Here is a 21,632-nt window from a genome sequence, read left to right as displayed (position 1 = left end):
TTTGCACGTCACATTGTCAGCATTTAACACATAATAAATAATAAACAACTTAATAGTTAACAGTGCTGACACAGACAGGCTGCGTTGCAGAGAGGAGGACACTGGGAATCCATTAAATGAAGTAAAAAGCAATAACAATGGTAATGGTAATGGTGATGGTAATATCACAAAACCTTTTGTTTGTTCCACAAGATAGAAAACACACTGCAGGAAAGCAGAGAGCTCTGTCAGACACAAACCTGTCCTCCATCAGTTCATGAGCATATGCTGAACAAGGGATGCTGGGGAGGCAAGGCTTTATTACTTCCTAACTTTAAAAAAAAAATTAATTTGTCCCTGTGGCAAAGCATGAAGTTGACATTTCATTGCAATTTTAACATCATTTGTACCTTGCTCCTTGTTGAAGGAAAATGAGCATGTTCCAGGAGCACTTCAAATGACATGACTTGTATTTGTCACGCGGGTAAGCTGTTCTCTCAGCAGGCACAGCAGAGAGTCTCCTAGTGATAAGCAATTTGGTTTTATTTACATATAAACATATGCAAGTACATGTGCATGCATGAGGAGGCACAACCAAAGAAACACGTTTGACACTTGTGGAGGGGAAGATGAGTTTCATAGTGGTGCCTTTGTTTTGGTGGGAAGGAGAGGGATGCAAACCACAGCTTCATATCAACCCCCACATCTTCTTTGTGCCCTCCTGTTAGGATCACAATTTTCTTCATCTAATGGGCCATACAGTTGTTTTTCACCTGTTAAGCCCCTTCAGAGTCCTTACAATACCTGGTATACAAGTTATAATTCAGAAGTGTGGAAGCAGAATTTCACTCACAGAGAATTTGCTTCTCAAAATCCCATTTTCAGCATTACTTATATCAGTAAATAAATCAGACAGTTTCAATCACATTATTATTCCATAAACATCACTCTTTGATTAGCTCTTCTCTTTGGAAAATTTATACACCAGTCCCAAACTAAATGTACTTTGTCTGTTCAAGTGATGTTCTGTATTCTGTGCTTCTTAAAGAAAATGGCTTCAGATTAGTAAAAATTGCAATGACTGTTTTATTACGCACTCAGTCAGCAGCCCAGCAAACGTTTTACAAAAGTCTCCCACAAGAAATAAGATAAATAGCACCATCCCCCTGCTTCCTAAGGTAGAAGGCAGAAACAAATTACCCAGCTAGCACACAAAGTATACAGAATATATTACAAAAAAAAATATGCATTATTAGCTCTAAATTTATATACCAATTAAGTTGTCCATCTCTTTGAAATCAGATGTATTACCTTACTACTCTCAGGCTTGTGAATAGCATTTGTGAGCATTGAAAGGCATGGGTACTGGGAAAGTTTTCATTTTTCACACTGTCATTACAGGAGCAAGGTTTCAAAGGCAGAAACAATCCAAGAGCTTCACATGAGTCGTGCAGGTCCAGCCACACAGCTGCATCAATCACCACCTCTTTGCGAGCATTCATCTGCTCCCCGTTCATGGTCCCTCAAGTTACAAAGCAAAGTCTTGAACGAGTGCCCTGGATGGGTGACTGGAGAGAGGCTGCTGTAAGGAAATCGAGGGAGGAGACCTTACAACCCCCTCTAATTCACTCCATCCTCCTTGTGCGGCCCCAGCTGTGAGCCCGCACCTAACCCATGCCGAAGCATGGTTAAAACCCTCCTCTTGTTCTGATGATCTTTATGAATTTTGTTGATTTGGACAGAAAGATACTTCTGGTTTCTCCTTTTTTCCTGCATAGACCTAGCAGACTATGTGTTTCTTCAAGCTGGATCTGTCCCTTCTTCTACAACTATGAAGCACAAAGCATTTCTGAGAATTTCCACTAAGAAAAAATCATGCAGTGCAAATAAGGCAAAAGCAGCAATCACAGAAATTGTCTAACACTTCTCTTGACCAACTCCCTCTGTATTATTACAGTGGGATTACAGCAATGAATAAGTTGCAGAAGCAGGAGAGCAACCTTTCAGATCCAACAGACTCAGCTGGATATGGAAAATAAAATATACAAGCATCCACTCAGAAAAAAATGTCAACAATAGACATGCAAAAAAAACCCAAAAAAGGATTCAATGAAAAAAGTCCTCCCATGTATCCTGGGACTCATCATGTTCCAGAAGATTTTGCTGGCTATATTCAAGAGGTCAGAGAATGCAATGTTTCGGGATTCCTGGTGCAGTAATGACTAATGGTAGATTTCAAGGACACATAAAAGGAATTAAAAGGTAGCCGACTACTTTAGCTTGAAGGTGCCCCAGTACCCTACTCTGTATCAGACCATTCATTTCACAAAATGGAAATAATCACAACCATCTTTTTCAGGTCACTCTATAATTTGTTCTCTTTCAGAGATTTTATAGTTGCTAATCTACCTAGGGACTCAGGTGGAAAGGCAGTACATAATAACGTGATTAAAGATCATGTCAGCATGCAGATGCCCAGAAGTCAAAGTCTGAACTCTTTCTGTCACTGAACATACAAGTTTTAATATGATGTCTAGACCTTCACCTCCTGACAGACTGAAGACACCACCAAATCCTTGGGACAGAATGCTAGAATTCAAGTCCAAAAGAACAGATCCCATATAATCAATTAACAGACATGTCTGCCAGACTCTCACCACAGATGCAATCAGCAGCTGGGCATCCATTTGCAGGACCTGGATTTGCCTGTAGATCAAGATGTGTCAGAAAACAAAGCAGAAGCACAAATCAGTATAGTTATGACAGAATCACTGAATAGTTTTAGTTGAAAGGGACATTAAAGATCATCCTGTTCCACCCCTCCCCTCTCATGGACAGGGACACGTTTCACTAGACCAGGTTGCTCCAAGTCCTGTCCAGTCTTGTCTTGAGTTCTCCCAGGGATCGGGCATCCACAGCTTCTCTGGGAAACCCATGTCAGTGTCTCACCACCCACCCAGCGAAGAATTTCTTCCTTATATCTAATCTAAATACTTGGCACTCCTACAGTTTCATATTGGTGCCGGTACACAAATTTATTTATAAAATTTATAAATTTCACCAAATTTATATGGCAGAAGAAGAAACAGAGAAATACAGAAAGAGCAATTTATAGAACAGATCCTCCTCCTCATTTACAGATTAGCAAATTTTCTCCACTTAGCCACTATGTTCACACTTTGCATAATTAACCTATTTCATTAAAAGAAGGAGTATTTTTCTTATGCAAAATAGGAACCCAGGTGCTGTAAGTTACGAAGGTTTGCTCAGAAAATCCTATTTTCAAATCCTGCTCAGGTGCATTTCCTAAACTAAACCCAGTAATATTACTGATTGAAACAAAATGACAAGGTGGGAAGAGGAGTGAAAAATGCTCAGAAGCAAGGACAACACCAAATGAATAATGTTTAATCTGTCTTAATGCTACCAAGAAAATTAAGTTTAAGCTGCACATTTAATTAGTCTGCTAATGCTGTTTGATGGGCCTCCTCGTAATGCCAAGACCACTGGGATCTTCTGTGTGTCCCCAAGAAACCTGAGATTTTTCATTATGTCTGCATCTATGGCAGAGATATGACTTACTCATCCCTTCTCTCAGGCTTCAAGCCTGTCAGTATTTACTCATAATTCATGTGCCTTTTTCTTATGCGTTCACAGGAAGATGGCATGTGCTGTTGACAGAGAGTTTTCGTGTTGTTGCAGCTGTCATTGTGAACACCTCACCTACTGCTGGGCCAGCCAAGCACTTTTAGGCTCCAAAAGGGTGGATGTGTTTACCAGGCCTAGCAGTGCTACTAGCAGAACTGCATATCCCTGGAGTCATAAAAATAATATCTGGGACAAGGGGTTCCTGGCAAGATGGGCAAAACACAGCTCAGAGGGTTATCAGCCTCTGTGTTAATAATACGAGGAAATCACTCCTGTTAGGGCTTTGGATTAGAACCACTAAAGAGTAGGTGGACGTAAAGACCACAAAGTTACTCTGTTTCATTGATTAGCTTAGAGAATTTGTTTGTTAGAGATTGGCTAAGGTCAGGAAGTCCAAAGGCTCCTTAAGACTCTGTTTGGTTAATGGATTTTGAACAGCATCACAACACTTTAACCTTTCCTCACAGAGCTGGAGGCCAAATGAAGCTCTCTAGCACTAATTATTGAGGGTCAGGTTTACTCCTAGCAGCAGGATTCACCAACCAGCAGGTCAAATGTCACGCTCCTGATTTAGAAAAAAAACCAAAACACAAAAAAGCCCCACCAAAAAAGCCACAAACAATAAGAACAACCACCCCCTCCACACACACACATTAAAAAAAAAACCAAAAACAAAAAAGACCCAAAAAAACAACAACAACAAAAAAATAAAAACAACAGCACAACCAAATGCTTAATACCAGTCTGATCATTCTGGGTCCATTGTACACTAGATCCTGGGACATGGACTGGTCTGATAAGGAAACACACAGGAATATTCAGATAGATCTGTTTGCAGAACTGTCTCTTTTTCAAGTTCAGAACAGCAACAGAAAATAACAAGTTTATGTCCCATCCTCATGATACTGATTCTAGTCCAATCTCCAATAAAATGTTTTAATACAGCATAACAAAACCTGACAGCCTATATTTTGATCTGAATCAAGGAAGGCAGCTGGGGATTACATACACATTGAGACAAGTTAGTCTGACTACTCCTTCTCTGGTTTTTGACTAAGAATGGTGACTTTGAATTTCAGCTCAATGGCAATTTTTTTTCCTAATAGAGGGACACCTAATAATTAACAAGAGAAACCAGATATATAGAGTTCTCTTCCTTACATTAGGCAAAGACACACACCCATGTACTCTAAAGTAAAAATAAATACATGTCTGTGACCAGGCTTATCAATATGGACAAGATTCTTTTTACCAACTGCCTTGTATGCCTTCAGTATTTCAATATGCAATCTGCAACAACTACTTGCATCTCATACAGCACCTTTTGCTCTTTGGCACATCACATAAATACTCTTTGCATCCAGCAGCGGGAAATATTTTCAGTGCATGTGTTCTTGATTTATAAGTTTAATTAGAAACTTTTATGCTTTATACTGAAATACCCTGAGAACAGTTTGACTTGTCTGTGCATAAACAACAGCATTAGAATTCCAAACACATCTTCCCTGTATCTGCATGTTGATGCCCACAATTTCTTGTGCAACCCTCAAAGAGAGTATTGCAAGGCACACAAAAAAAGATTGGCATCACATCCTCTGTTCTTACCTTTCAATTCATGTAGATACTTCAGCACATGCCAAACATTATGAAAAGAAGAACTTCTCTGAAGGCAAGAGAAGAAGCATGTAAAAACTGTGCTAGGGCAGGACCTTACCACAGCTCTTACAGACCTTCACAGATGGCACTGACTCGTCCCCACAAATGTAATGCATTAACTTGCAAATAATCCTTCAATTTTAACAGTGTCAAGTAACAGCCACAGGTCTTGGTCCCGAGTGTTCAGCAATAAAAGTAACAACATGTAACACTTCTGGAATTATGCAAAACTGAGGTGGCATCATTAACTTTATCTTATAATTAAAGAAACCGAGGCACAAGGCTTGAGTGATATTCATCAGGAACAGGAAAGCCAGGCATGCAATTAACATTTTTGTGGCTGCTCACCCATTACGCAGAGTCCAGGGAACTACTAGGATCAAGCTATGTTTAAAGGTATGAAGAATGAACAAGATGATTCTGTGTTTTAAACTCCAGAATTAGGGCTTAGAGCAGCAAAATTGAGATTCTAGCTCTGTCACAGACTTACTAAGAGATACTGAGTGTTTCATTTGGTCCTGTCATATTTGAGCCCACTTGTTGTAAAACAAGATTAAATACATTTTCTTTCTCACAAATGTGGAACATCTCTCTGCCTCTTCAGTAGGTTTTTCCCCGTACAGATTTGGTTTGGCAAAAATACTTTTTGCTGAAAAAAGACTGATCAAACATGTTCTGCCAGCCATAAACAGGGAAGGAACTTTCTCATTATCTGGGTTTATCAAAGTCTGAAAGGGTCTTGGTCTTTTCTGAGGCTCTGCTCAGTACTGTAGCAGAAACAAACTGTGATCCCAGTAGAGTACAGATTAATCTCATTCAGAGCATCACTGGAATGGAATGGACTCATTATCTTAAGAAACAAAATATTCTTTCTAAATACAGTCCTTTGTTTAGACACAGTAATGAGTCAGAAATGACAGTGGCAGAAATGATAAAGAAAGGACATCCCACAAATTATTTTGCACTCTGAGCTGAATGGTCAAGTGTGCAGAGAAGGTTAATCACGGGAATGAAGACAGCACTCCAGAACCCTCAAACTCTGGCAACAGGATTTCCACCTGCTTCATTTCACCAACTGCCTCAGTCATAATTGCACCACTGAATATTTGTGCCTTGAGAAGGGGCACCATTAACAACAAGGGCCCTTTAAATGCTCCTAAAGGACTGGACACTGGAGTACCTTGCAACTCCCCTGCTCCCTTTTAATGTAGAGAAACTCAGAGTAAAAGAGACTCAGCATAAGCGTTTCCTGGGCAGCTCTGGCTCTCTCTCCCACCACACACTGACATGGCAGCTCTTCCCAGATCCTCTGTGTCAGTGCTGTAGCAGAAGCAAATCCCTTTGCCTGTGAAAAAGAACAAAGGGCACTGACTGTGGCAGCATGTCAGCAGCGAAAGAGCACTGGGGAAGGGGAAAATCCAGATCTGAACTCTCCTCAAAGAGTCAGGACTCTGAGTTCAACATAATCCATGGTTTTACCATAAAACTTTGATAAGGTGGTTAATTATTGGCTGAGTAACCTCTTGCTATCCCTAAAATCAATTACCTCTCCTTCTGTATTGATTAAAACAACCCGTTGCTATTTTCTCACGATCTTGGCTGTCAACAGCACTGTTAGATGCTCTCTCTGTGAGCAGACTATTCTCCTTTGGCTTTTGTAAGTGCAACTCATAAGCAGAGGATCAGTCAGCAGGAAGTTTTCCTTTAGTTCTCTTTCTCCTCTCCACAGCCTCTGCTCATTGAAGTTATTGACTGACAGACCAAAGTGAAACTACCTTAACTTTGTGCACTTAGCACATGAGTAATCTGAAAGTTATAACATAGCATTTTCTCACATAAAAAAAATGCACCCTGATGCATTTCACCCTTAATTTGTAAATCAATTAATTAATTATTGAGCCAATAATCTCAGCTTCATAACAATAACTGGAGGGTGCCCACAGCAACAAAAGCATAGAGTAACGTTTTACTTCTCCAAAGTACTTCCCTGATACAACCTCCAAGGTCTTGTGTTTTGTTATTCTGTTTATAAATCTTTCACCAATCATCAGAACTGGGGCATGTAGTGCTGGGACTACCAACATTGTATCTGAACGATAATGGCCAGTTGCATCTCTACTGCCTGGATCAAATTGTATTCTAAAGGCTCTGACTTTAACAAACAATCTCCCTACTATCACCATTCAATATTTTATTGTCATCATGTCTGAGCCATCTGGAAATTTTTGTGTTCCCATGATGCCAGACGGTGTACAAGAATAATGGAAGTCCCAGATATCCTGCAATCCAAACAGATAGGGCAGACTCAGGCAGAAAGAAAGGGAGTGCTATTCTGCCTATTTCTCTAAATTGGGAGTTTAAGGCAGGAAAAGATGTTGTGGTCAGCTCTGACTTGCAGTGTTTTACTTAAGCTTCTTTCTCAAGGCTCAACTCTAAGACACTCCAGCCTTCATTAACAGCAGAGGAGACAGAGCAGATTTGAGGTCTGAAGATCAAGTGTTCTCCTTGACTCACAGCTTGGGTGTAGCACATGCAACAGGAGAACACTGGGCTGCTGCAACACACATCAGGACTTATTTACAAGGAGGGAGTGTACCAGCTCCAAGAATATGGATCAGGGATATTAAGAGGTTTTCTTGTACTGGCTCCGAGAAGAATACATTGGAGAGCTGGTTAAACATCTTCTTCACTAAGTTTTTGAGGTGAAAAGCATTTTGAGTTGAACAAATTCACAAATAACTTCTTTGGGAACATAGAAATTTGAGAGGTTTCAAAGAAAAACTAGCAGCACAGAAACTGAAATTCCCTTCTGTATCAGCTCTCAGAAAACACAAACAATCCTAACTCATCCTATATTTTGGCAGGATGAGAAAAAAAGACCTTTCCAAAGATGAGGTCCAGGAAAACATATAGTCCAGAAATACGTAAGGAAGCAGGAGTACTTGTGACACAAACATGCCAACTGTTGCACAGGCTACCAAATGGCAGGCAATATTTTGGGAACAACCCACTCCTCCACACGCCTACCACTTCTGAAAGCACAGGAAAAAAAGAAAGTGTGGAGGAACTCAAGGCAAATCAAGAAAAAACACTGTCAAAACCAAGAATAAGTTATCTCATAGTCTCTACCATGTTGACCTTGAACACAGCAGACACAAGGACCTCCTGTAAGTCAGGCTCCGTGAATAAAGCCAGTCCTACCCTGATGCTAGGGAGGATTTTAAAAGAAGAAAAAGAAAATAGAAGAAACAAGTTTGAAGCATAAGACTGTCACCACAGCTCATTCTTGTATCACTTTTAAATTACTCTTAATCATCACAAACTCACAGAACTGTCCCTTCGAAGTGGTAGGTGTCACAGAGCTGAAGCTGGGGGGCATGTTGATGCAAACAAGCAGAGAAGCAGGCACATGTCTGGATTGCTTTAATTTTGTGGTTTTATGTCAAATGCTGAAATGTACTCTAATGCTCTTGCATATTTAATTTCCTTTGTTCTTTTCAAACGCTAACAAATGTGACTGCTCGCACTGCCAAGACACTGCAAATTAAAACAATATAGAGTCGAAATGTGATCTTGAACTATTGCTAGATCATTACACGAGGCACACCAGCAAGCATGTTCCTCTCCCAGTGCAGTCCCTTCTCATGGCATGTTATGTTATTCCAACACGAGTCTTGCAGCATAAATTCCATTGAAATCACGGTACAGTCCAAACTTCCCATTCATTGCAATGGGAGTTTGTCTAGTAAAAATAATTAGACCTGCAGGGAACTGTTCCAGAGTCTTGCCAACACCAGTGAACAACCCTCAAAGCTTACCAGTTTTAGCTCAGAAGTTCACTGATGTTCTCCCAGTAGGACTGCTCTTCATCATGAAAACTGAATGTACTGCTGATATTTTGTGTGATGAAGACCAAGGCCTAATGAAAGGCATTTAAATCTGTGCCAGCAAAGAGGAAATTCAGACTTCTGAAAAGCAAAGAGATGTCTGAGCAGCTGGAAATACTCAGTATGATCCTCCAGCTGAACACAACTGTGCTGGCAGACAGGAAGAAAACTCAGGAAGAAAGGCAGGGCTTGATCTTACACACCACCCCATGGACTACCCTCTTAAGGGCTTCCCCCTGCCAAAAAAAATAGGAGAGAAGACAGGAGGGAGAGATCAAGAACACCACATGAGAAAATACAGCCTAGAGCAAAGTCTCAGCATTATCCATGGTCCAAGACAAATGAAATACAGCAGTTTAACTACAGCAGGACATACGGCTGGTGTCCTTCACAAATCTTTCTAATGATGGAACCAGATTATTCAGCTATCTTCTGCACACAAAAATATGAAGAATAGGATACACGAGGAGAATGGTAAAGCTTCACCAATTAATCCACAAAGTAAATGCACTTACTTAAGGTATAACCACTAAAGGCAGAAAAGATTTCTGGTTTTCTGTCTGTCTGGCTACAGCTGACTTCAAATTGGAGAAGAGAGATCAGTCAGGATGAAGAACCAGTTTTTACAAGAGGAGACTAGCAAAATAGTTGGTGAAAGGGAGAAGATTCTCTCTACAAATCTATCTTGAGGATAAACACCAGAAGACAAAAGAACTATTTGACTTAATGACCAATACTGGCACCAGAACAAATGAATATAAATTGGCCATGAATACATTTAGGTTGGAAATTAAAAGAGGTTTCCTAATCACCACAGCAATTAGGGTCTGAAACAGCCTGTCAGTGAGAACAGCAGAGCAGAATAAGTTCAGCTGCTTTTAAGACAAAACTCAACACCTTCTGAAGAGTTTAGAGAGTGGTGCCTGGACTTGGGAACAGAGCTCTCAAGGCAGAGCACATCGGTCTATGGCTGTTCATGGTCATAGCAGTAGGTACTTTACATCCAACCTGCCCACAGACATGAGGTCTATTTTATTCTGCACAAGATTTTTAGCAGTGGCCTTGGTCCATACAGGTGTTTTTGTCACCAGAATCTCCCCAGCTGCAGCAAGAAGTGTGCATCCTGAGCACCTTTCAAGCCTGACACCTGCACAAGGAAGGGGGATTTCACCCACAGTCCTTACCCATGTATTTCACTCAATTCACTAACATTAAAAATCCAGTCATTGTCATCCTTCACAGCCTCCAACAGAGTCCAAACTGACTTTCCATGTGGTACAGGGTACTGCCTATCCAGCCCTTACAAACAGGGATCTCCATAACCGTATAGCATCTCATGGAATAGTGAGGGAATATCTCATCTGTCCGAGGTTGATAGTAGCTTTGCCATTGGCTGCAGCAGGACTGGGATTGAACCTGGCTGTGTCCTGCTGGCTTGTGCAGCCCAGAAATGGAGAAGTGACAGGTGGTAATTTGATTAAATGCACTGGTATGAGCTGAGCAGGAGCCAGGATAGCCAGAACAGAACCAACAGGAGGGAGCAGCTGGTGGCTACTGATGCTGCTTGGAGAGCACTCTGTCAAGTTAAAGACCACTATGGGACCACAACAGACAATTTGTTATCCTCGGCCAAATGTACCCAGGATTAGGCAATGGGGTGTGACTCCCTAGTATCCAGCCACATGACAAGAGATTTGTGTGGAGGAATTAGTGGGAGAAGTTCATCCTGGAAGGGGTTAGAATACAAAATCAGGTGGCTAACTGGCCTGTCTACTCCATGAAACAAAGCATTTGTCCATTATATTTTTTTTTATTTTCATTTTAAATGTCTTTATATAGGTAACATACTCCCCAATGGAAAGCCATTTAAATATCTCTCCTATGATACACAGAACAATTACCAGAGCAAACACATCTGCAGGTTTTGTTTTTTTATTGCAGGTTGAATTTGGATTTGTATTGTTTACTTGAAATTTAAAATGTTGGTTTTCAGTATACTATGGGAGACCACAGATTGCAGGTTAACCTGCCTAATTTAAAATAAACTGAAAGTCTGAATCACAACCAACCAATCCCTAATTAGTTAAGTGAGACAGATGGGTCAACCCAGCCATTCTTGCCAAGGCAGTGGAGGATTATCATTAGCTGTGGGAGGCTGGGAGGAGGAAACCACATAAAGTATGGAGTGTATCTCAACCAACAGCATGGAGGGGAAAACATCTCCATTGGAGGATCTGAAGATCAAAAGGCCCAAAAAGTCGGGTCCATTCTTAGTCTTTCTACCTAGAGGCATCAAAGGACAAAAACTACCAGCAAGGCTTGAACAGAATGCTCTGGGAAACCAGAAGCCAATGCTTCAGTTATCAGATATCCTTAGAGTGACTTTTCACAAGCTTACTCTTGACAGTGAAGCCAGATTCAAATGTTGCTACCACTTACCTCCATTTGAGGTGAGGTTGAGAAAGACAAGATTGCTTAGCCTAGACAAAAAAAAAAAGACTCAGGAGAAAGGAGAATCTTGTCAATGTGTATAAATATCGGTCAGGGAAGAATAGAGATGACTGATAAACCTCAATGGCGTCCAGTAAAGAGGCAACAGGCACAAAATTAAATACAAGAAACTCCCCAAAACCCAAGAATTAATTGCAAGGGGAGTTGAACGTGAGAACTGGTTGCACAGCATAGTTGTGGAGTCTCCATTCTTTAAGGTATTTAAACCTGACTGGATATAGCACTGAGAAAACTCCTCTAGCTGAAACAGCTCTGTGCCAGGGTCTTGAACACGGCAATTTCCAGAGGTCCCTTCCAGCTTCAATGATCCTTGATCCTCTTCCAGGAACCCCTGCTGTCTAGCTGTATAGCAGAGCTCTTTTGATTTGATTTTGAGTCATACTTGTTCATCTGTCCATTTTGCACTGTTGTCAAAATAGACCATCTAGACATGACTGAAGGAGTCTGTGAAACCTGTGTGATAAAAGCAGGAGGCAGGAATACACAGACAGCACTGAGGCTGGGTAAACAAGGAACACCTCTTAACACAGCTTTGTCAGTCAAGAGAGAGTCTCTGGGAAAGAAGACCCTCAGTGCTACATTTTCCAGGATGAGCTTTTGTAATCATCTCACTGCAATGTCAAAAGTACACAGAAAGGTTTGATACCCCACCTCTTCTTGATTTCAGCATGGGAACATCAGCGACTTGATGCCTCCCATTATGAGAGCCCTTCTGAGACTCTCATTAGCGTCCAAGAGCAATTAGAAACCTTGGGCAAATCTGGTCCTTCATCTCTCTCTACTTCAGCTGTTTCCCTCCCTGTAAAATCTGTGCCATCGCTTTGCCTACCCCAGCAACTTTAAAAGATGAGCCTATCCTTTTGCACTAGCCAGAACAGATGTAACATCCAGGAAATGGGTACGTAAAAAGCCTTTTTTCTCATTCCCTCTTCCTGAGCAAAAGAGTGTCTGACTGACTTCACTGGCTGACGACTCAGGAGAAGTTTGTTCATGAGTGCAGAAAGAACTTGCCAATGTTTCCTATTAAAAAACCCCGTGAGACCTGAATAATTAATAACCTACCAGTGAAAAATTGGCCCTAATTACCAAAGCAATCCCCCCAAAAAAATGTTAATTGCTTGGCCTATGTTCCTCCCTCAATGGAATGACTATATTGACAAACCTCATACAGCAAGAAAAATCTGGTGGCCACAAGATACACTTGTTACAAATGGATCAATAGCAATTATGAAGTTTTCTTGCATTTCTGAAACTGCTTCAGGCTTCAATCTATCTTAAGACAATATCATACATTTTTATCAAGGTACATTTTCTCCCTTTTTTGCTTCAGCTGAAGATGATTCGTATTTTGCAGGGCACAAAATAAACATGATGAAAATTTTTAAATGGTTTTAAACAAAGGAAGTCATTATCGAGCATTGGCAAAAGCATTCCGTTAAATTGCACTCGTGGTTGAAATTAATTTTCTGAAGCAAATTCTGAAAGAGGTAGAAGCCAACAATCAATAATCTCTTAATGAGGTGCAAGAAAAACATGTGTAGACATGACAGGTTTTGATGGCTAATGAGCTTCAGAGGAAGAACATTGTTCAGAGGAAAACTCTGAAAGGCACAGAAAATTGATTAATTGCCAGACCAAGATATTGCAGGAAGGCATTTGGAAATTCGGCAGCCCTCAGACCTCATATCATTTACACCTCCTATGCGACGTGTTAACTTTAGAAAACATTATAGCTGAAGGGTGTTGTTTTTCTCCCCCCTCTCCCTAGTCACTAACTCATGATCAATCTGCTTACTGTGATTTGTTGCCTCAGAAACAAACTTACCTGGTAAAACTTTCCCATACTGTTTGCAGGGATGAATAACTGAATGCAAAAGACAAAAGCCATAGGGGGTCCTGTTTTTCTTTTGTGTTAATAGCTGTTCTTCTGGATGTAAGACATAACTAGGCTAACAGACATTTTGGTCTTCTGTCTCTTGTGCTCATAAGTGTCAGCAAAACAACATAAAAGAGTTCACATTTACCAAAAAAAAAAGATCAAAAGAGCATAACCTATTTTCCTGAGGTTAAACACCTTCTTTTAAGGTGCAGAACTAAGTTCCACTCTATTTCCTGTCAGCAACAAAGACACAGCTCACGTAGGTGGGAACACAGGATCCTGGCAGCAGGAACATGGAATCCCAGCCTGGGAGAATTGATGCCTTCTTCGCTTGTGCCTTGGTCTTGAGGAATCCCCTGAGGCCAGTAGGAAAGTCTGGAGCAAGGCTTACCTGCTGCAGAGGAAGATCAGTTTGGGGAACATTCAAACAAACTGGACAAAAAAGTCCTTGGGACTTAATGGGATGCATCCATGAATGTTGGGGCCAGTGTCACTATGAGGACACTCTCAATAATCGTGGGGAGATGGGAGTTTCCTGTAGACTGGGTGGAAGCAAATGTTGCTCCTGCTTTCTAGGAGAGCAAGGAAGAGGTTCCAGAGAACTGCAGGCCCATCAGCCTTCCCTGATCCCAGGAGCAAGTCCTCCTGGACACCATTTCCAAGTATATGAAGGACAAGAGGGTGATTTGGAGTAGTCAGCATGGATTTAAGGGTAAATCATGCCTGACCAACCTGATAGCCTTTTGCAATGAGACGACAGGCTTGATGGATGAGGGAAGAGCAGTGGATGTTGTTTATTTTGACTTCACTAAGGCTTTTGCCTTAACTTGTCTGCCATAACATCTTCCTGGACAAATTGATGAAGTACAGACTCGATAAACAGGCTGTGAGGTGGACAGAGAACTGCCTTGAGCTGCTGATCTCAAAGTGTCCTGAACTCCTGCCTTCTACTACCACCATCTCAAAAGGTTTCACTTTCACAAATGGCAGAGATTATATCCCAAGTGCCCCTCTTCCATTCCAACAAAGACATTAACACAGCCAACATGCATTTTGTTTTCCGAACCTGGGGGGTGACCACCTCAACCAGAATCAGGAGATAAGTAAGCTGCCTACTTTCTTGTTCTTATGTGGAGTAAAATATATTTCCACAGAATGTACAAGAATTATATTTCTACAATAAATAAACATACTTCATCAGGATCAAAAGACGCTCAAGGATCAAAACACACTCAAGGATCAAAACACACTGAGGCTTCACTAATTATATGGGCAAAATAAGGAAATACAAATATAGGTGAGAGAAAGAAAAAATGAAGATAATTTGTTAGCCCAAAATTTATGAGTTCAAAGTCAGCTGTAATCACCTGTAAACTCTTTGTCTGAATACTGACTGGATTGGGAGATCATAAGTGATCCCACTATCTTAGCTGTTGTCTTACTTGCAGTGCCCCTTTTTGTAAGCAATCTGTGCCTCAAGGTCTTTAATAAGGGGACAGATGGTTATTTCTACAGACGTGTCCTCTCATACATAAGGCAGAGACTAGAAGACAAATATCTCCTCACCAACAACCTAAGACATAATAAAGAGCTGAGGAGAAAAATTATCCTGTTTACATGGCCACTCAAATACTGACCACTCCTGTACAGTTGCTCTATGATTAACAGCAAGTTATAAATAGGGTAAACTCATCTGAGAACCTCATTTAATCCCAGAGACAAACAGCAGTTACCAGCACATCTAGACATTGATCCAGAAGTAAAATGCCCTTTGGGGGGTACAGGCAAGAGCACAAGGCAGTGGCCTTAAGAATCCCATCTCCACTGATAAATGTGATACACCAATTACTTCACCTTACTCCCTGTACTCATTCTTTTTTCATTTGCTGCCTAGCATAACACTCATCACTTCAAGGTAGTGGTTCTCTCTCACTGCCAACATGATGGGAAGCTTGCTCTTGTTTAAAGCCTCTAGTTGTCATCTTTATTTTAAAAAAATAGTTTAACCTAAACACTCCCAGAGTGCTGCAGCTTAACTCTTGGGCACCTCAAGACCCAAAGCGCCTATATATGTGGTGATAATAAAGTTAACTTTAGGGATAGAAAGTTAGCAGTTTGTGGAATTATTGGAACTGTCCATGTCTTTATGTTGTGGAGCAGATTGATACCATCTCATTTGCCCTACTGTGATTCACAAACCAGATGTTTCCCAACCCTACTCGCACCTGTAGAGCCCAGTGCCCCTCCAGCTGTGTTTCTCAGCCAGACAGACAGAGATTGATAGCAGCACATAACACATCAGAAAAGGGCTTGAAAAGTCACAGAACAAAACCAGATAGTCCCACACACATGGACAGGGACACAAAAAAAGGGGGCAAATAAAAACCAGTTAGGCAACAGTGTAAAAATAAAGTTGTGAATTTTTTATGGGGTTTTTAATTGTATGAAAGAATTAAGAAAGCATTTGATAAATAAAGAAAAGAACAGACCTGCACCAGGCCCTGACCAAAGTATGAAGGTCCAAGCTCTCCAGTTCTAACTTCTAGCCTAGTGATAAATGTGTTTGGCTGGAATGCAGAAAGACAGGATTTGAATTCTTCTTTCCCAGAGGCTGAATTTCTTCTGTCTCTTATCAAAGAATCTCTTATCAAAGCTCAGTTACAAAAATACAGCAACACAGCTTGCAACTCATATCTCCTTCATCTAAATGTGCAGACATGCAGCAGGGCCATCTGTCCACAGACAAGGTCAAACAACAAGAAAGAATAAAGTCTCTTGGACCCAGCTGGAAGCACAGAAACCTCACATACCCTTGCTTGGTCCCTCAAGTAGGATCATGACAGAAGAGAGGGGATAAGGCTGGAATTCAGCCAAAGCCAGGAGTTCCTGCTTCACATAAAGGTATTGCAAACCAGTTTGTCAAGGAGTCTAAAAGATGTTCAGTCCTACAAGTACCCTGACCACAAGTCTCAAGAGTAATTGTCTGTGGCAATTCCCCCATGCAAAACAAAGAGCTCTAAGAAAAGGAGCCCAGTACCTCCTGTCTTAGAAGAATCTCCAAATCTAGTGGAGTTCAAGTGGGAAATGAGGATTCTCCATCCCCCAGGTAAGGAGAAGATTTGAATAATATCTCAGACCAAGATCCTGTGACTGTTACAAAATGGGTGATGGGGAAGGAGAAAATAGAAGTGAGTAACACATCTGATCACTACTTTGAGAGAACAGCAGCTGACCCTCCCCAGACTCCAGGAGAGAGTGATGACAGTGAGCTGCAGCTGGGGAGAAATCTGTGAAATTTAGGCACCACAGCACTGACTCCTTCTGCTCATCAGGCTTTCAGAATCTGATTCAAGACTTACCAAGTCAGTGTAGAGTCGCACTGATTTCAGTGAGCTAATTAAGTCTTGAGTACTCATAAGCTTTACTGTGACCTAATCCCCATTAGAGCTGTAATTGTACAGATTGATTTATCATTTGATACTGAAATTGGTTAGATTCCAAGCAATAAACTCTTTCTGACAAGGCTCTTTTTTTTTTTTTTAAACAAAAAACCCCATGTTGTTTTATAAAAGTTAACCTTTTGGAGGAAGATAAAATTCTACTGAAAAAATTCTGAAGAAAATTATTTCAATGGCATTTTTGACTGTCAAAATGTTTATCAGAATGAAAGTTCAGCATTTTTTCATATACTTACACTACGCTTACACTGTGGAGTTAAATTTAAAGGGTTACAACATCTTCTCAGAAATAAAAATTGCAGCCCCTGGCAGCTCTATTCCCGAGAGTTGCTGTAACCCCCTGCTGAGTCTGCGCTTCATGCTCTTCCCTGTCTGGTGCACAGAGGAGGAGAGTCTGCTGAAGTTGCCAAAAAGAAGCTTTTGCCAGAAGTCCCACCTCCTCAAAAGTTGTTCCATAAGCAGTGGAACTGTTGAAACCTGTTTTCCTATGACTCGGTGCCCTGCAGCCAGATTCTCCTGTGCCTAACAAGGTGCTAGACCTTCCCTCTCAAGGTTTTCCTACATTTGGGGTGTTATTCCAGTCTTTATCCATGTGAACCCCTTCCCGCCTAACAAGAGATGGAGTTGACTTCCCCTCCCTATCCACTGTCAGGAAATCATTAGGATGCAAACAACCATCTTTGTCAAACTCAGCTACAAGAGACCAGCAGATTTAGAAGCCATGACAGTGCAGGGGCAGGTGCCTCCATATACACACACAAACATCCCCCCGTGCTCATAAGCCTGCCTTCCTAAGGAAACCAGCCTAAAAATAACCAGCTGTAGTTGCAATGTGAGCTCTGCCTCTGCTCCCTGTCAGTATGCATTAGAGCACCTCTTAATTTCACATTTCCATGGCTTGTCTCAAAAGAAAACCTGGTATTTCTCCTGTGATCTTTTCCTAGCTTCTTATGTTTTTACCACTGTGTATTCATACTGCTCTCCATGTCAGAGCAGTCCCAAGACTGCAATATAGGCTTAGACATTCTGCATTCAACTTCTTTGCTTAAAGTACTTTATAAGACATGAATTTTAATAATTGTTAGAAGAGTACATTTTTTTTTTAACCTGCAATGTAGCTCACTTTATATGCAACTCAGGCAGAAACCTACAAAGGTAATTTAGCTGTTAACTGGCACAGTCTATATATGCCAGCAAAAATGCACTGTCACCAGAAAACACTATATTTAGTAACTATGCAGCAGAAGGAGTTAAAAGAGATCTTTTTTCCACTTGACAGATACTATTTCTGTAGATTGGATCTGGTAAATGCAAAGTAACACATGCTAAAGACTCCTGTGCAAGTACTTCTGGTCTTTTTTGTAAAAAAATGTTTTTATAGTAATATTTGAGATCTTCTATATGGTCTTGCATTGAAAGCCACAGTCAAAAGTTTGCATGTGTTCTTTCTCCACTGTCTGCTTTTAGCTGGCCACCATACCCTCCTCTCCAGCACTGTGTTATTTGTGTTTCTTTGACAGCATGAGCCTCACAAAAAGTGCCCTTTTATTTTGTCTTTCCATACAGTTATAGTTCTTCATCATCACAGAAATCCAATATAAGCTACTTATTTTCAACACATTCTGTAACACAGAACCTTTGCTCACAAGACAGACTTCTGGAAAAATAATAATCCTGTATAATACATCTAAATCCCTCCTGATCAGTAGTATATTCCTGAATAATTTCCTTGATTCAGCCAAGTTTCCACTCAGAGGCACAAAATCTGGAGGGGAGAAAGTTGAGTCGTCCAGGTGGCACAGACAGCATTTCACATCATTCCAGCAGCTCAGGAACTCCTGCTTCTCCTCACTGTCTCAAGTTCAGGGGAGGGACACGGACAGAAGCAGAACTGCAGTGTTTGCTGAGCATCCGATCTCCTTACAGCAGACCAGAGCCCCAAATATTTAATGCATCACAAGGGAAGGTTCAAACACAGAGCACCAAGAAAGAAAATGGTGCAGTTATAGCACCAAAGCACACTGTTTTTGTTTATGTTTGCCAGAGCTTTCAACTGTTTATCAGAATGGCAACAGATGGCACAAGGCAAACGCACGCACTTTTTCACAGTTTCCTACAAAACGAACAGATGTCTTCATTACATGCTACATGACCGCGTTTAACAAAATGTGACAAGAAGCAGAGGTAGAGAAAAATGGCATATCCCTTTGCTAACCTGAATTGCCTCTTGGCACAGATTTGAGTTGTGCTGGAGCATGGGACTGAATGCACAAGAGGGAACTCAGAGCGATTTTCGCTTGTCTCTAATCCATCGCATCCAGTGTGCGTGGGAAACAGAAGCAGGGACTTTGGGGTGGTTCCATCCCTAGGGAAACATGGCAGCTCTATGGACCAGTCAAGATGGACACAGGAGATGTTTTCATCATCTCTCCTTAGGAATGTTTCCAGGCAATGACAGTGCTCACCTGCATGAGTGCAGCCCCTCCAGCAGAGCCCATACGAACCTTGACACCTTTTGTCTCTGCCAAAAAGGACACATTAGCCACAGGCCAGTGCTGCTGGGGGCACAGACAGCCCTTGTACTGCCCAAGCCCTCCCAGAGCCTCAGCAAGAAGATACAGCAGACCTAAACAGTCAAAATGCTAAAGGATTTTGTGGTGATGTGAGTGAGTAGAGCACCATCAACAAAATAAATCTGTTCTGAAAGCAAGGCCCATGTTGGGTTAAATTCTGCCTGTCTCGGCTCATCTGAGTGGCTCAGAAATTCCAGGAAATGCATGTCTTGCCACACGAGGAGGGATAAGAGCATGAAGGCTTGCTTTGTACTGGAGAGAGATGTTTTCAACATTCATTTTTGCTAACTGCTGCTCCAGAAATCAGACAGACTTTCTTTTATTTTCAAATCAGCTAAAGAAAAAATGGAGAGAAGTGTGCAGGTTTGGTGGGTAATGGGCACTTGACATCCACTCACTCAGGTGTTCTGTAACTAGCCATGGTTCTCAGCACAGAGTGAATCAGAGTAAGATCGCAGCTGATGTGAAAATTTTACAATAGGGCAGCAGACACTGATATATTTTATTTAGTTTCTGCTGAAGGGAACAAGGCCAACCACTTCAGACAGCTCTCCCAGTTAGACCATAGACATAACTTGCAAACCCATGTGCACTTGTGACTGTAAAGTCAGGGACAGTAGCAGAAAAGCCTGCAGCAAAGCACAGCCTTGGACATATTTTTTTCCAGCTGGAAGCTTTGAATTGCTTAAATGAGGAACTATATTCCAGCCTCTTAAGGAAAATTTCAGACTCTTCATAATAAAACCAAAATCTGTCTCCAAGCCAGGCTGTCACAACACAGTGAGAGGACAAACCCATAGTGAACAGAACAGACTTTGCAGGCTCTTCTCTGTGCCCACAATATATATGGTTACAAAAGAAGAGACTGAATCCGGTCCCTCTCCCCAGAGCTTCTCCAAATAGGCCAACACAGTGGAAACTTCCATATTGTAAAATGCTAAATCAGCTAGTCAGGGTTTTGTCAGGCATCAGATGTGCCAGTGAGGCAAATTCTCTTTCCAACACTATCTCCTAGTTTTGCTGGCTAAACCTCAGAACTGACTGTCCTTCTCCCTGCACCTTTCAGGCCTGTACAGTCCCTATAAGCGGCTTTATACAGTCAAGATAACGGTATATAAATAAACATCGGCAGACTCCCTTTTTGGGAGGGTTTCTCTGCCAGCCCAAGAGACAGAGGGCCATGATCTCCCTCATCTGGTACCAGTTCACCTCAAAGGTCCTGAGATATCTGCTAAATATTCCCATCTAGACACATGCTGTTGGCCTGCAGCATTGTGCAGTGGGTTTCATAAAGTCATAATCCAACGTGAAACAGAGAATATTCCAGAGCTCAGTACACTAAAGTAGTCATCAGATAAAAATAGTGAGCAGCTGCATATTATTTATCAACACCTATTGCATCAATGAGCTGTTGGTCAGGCTGATTGACACAGCCTGGCACACTGACACATGGCATCCCTGAGCTGCACTGTGCTCCTCGTTCACAGACAGGGCTGGTATCTGCACAGTGCTGTGACAAAAGGAGAACCTAATGCCTCCTAAGGGCCTGGAGTCCACAGAGCAGCCTTCTGCTTATTGCTCTTCATTTTACCCTGCCAGAGGCAAAACTGACTGTGAGTGTCCCGGGGAAAATAATTTCTCCCTCAGTCACAGAGGGTTTTATGCAATGCAGTTCTCTTCTACTCACCCATGGCTGGTTCTCCCAGGACAACAGAGACAGCCATTGCTGCTGGTACAATTCTCCCACATAAAATGAAACATCCAAAATCCATCTACATTCTCATTCCCAACATCAGGAATGACAGCCCAGGTAAATCCTTTGGCTTTCAGATAACTTGTGCTCAGCCTAGCAAAACTCCATTCCTAGCTAGTTAGGGAGACACCAACCAGACTTCAGAAGACAGTTTTCAGGAGCTGATCCTGTGCTGATGAGAGGCCATAGGAGCTTTCCCAAGGATTTCAGCAGATAAAATCAGTCCCTCTGATAGCACGAAAAGCAGAATGTAATTGCAGGATGACTGCCATTCCCTGAGGAGAGAAA

General features: G+C 41.5%; 1 long non-coding RNA gene across 1 annotated transcript in view; it reads right to left on the bottom strand.

The window, feature by feature from the left end:
- Positions 1–568: 568 nt before the first annotated feature.
- Positions 569–21,632, bottom strand: part of LOC109144438 — an 84,904-nt gene continuing 63,840 nt past the window's right edge. The window contains exons 3-4 of the long non-coding RNA XR_002045915.2: positions 21,279–21,619; positions 569–2,685 (exon numbers count right to left, since the gene is read on the bottom strand). This is a non-coding gene — a long non-coding RNA (uncharacterized LOC109144438). The remainder of the gene's footprint in view (positions 2,686–21,278; positions 21,620–21,632) is intronic.

The sequence above is a fragment of the Corvus cornix genome, chromosome 5 (genome assembly GCF_000738735.6).
Source record: "Corvus cornix cornix isolate S_Up_H32 chromosome 5, ASM73873v5, whole genome shotgun sequence".
In the NCBI taxonomy this organism is placed as follows: domain Eukaryota; kingdom Metazoa; phylum Chordata; class Aves; order Passeriformes; family Corvidae; genus Corvus; species Corvus cornix.
This window is presented reverse-complemented; position numbering and strand designations above follow the sequence as displayed.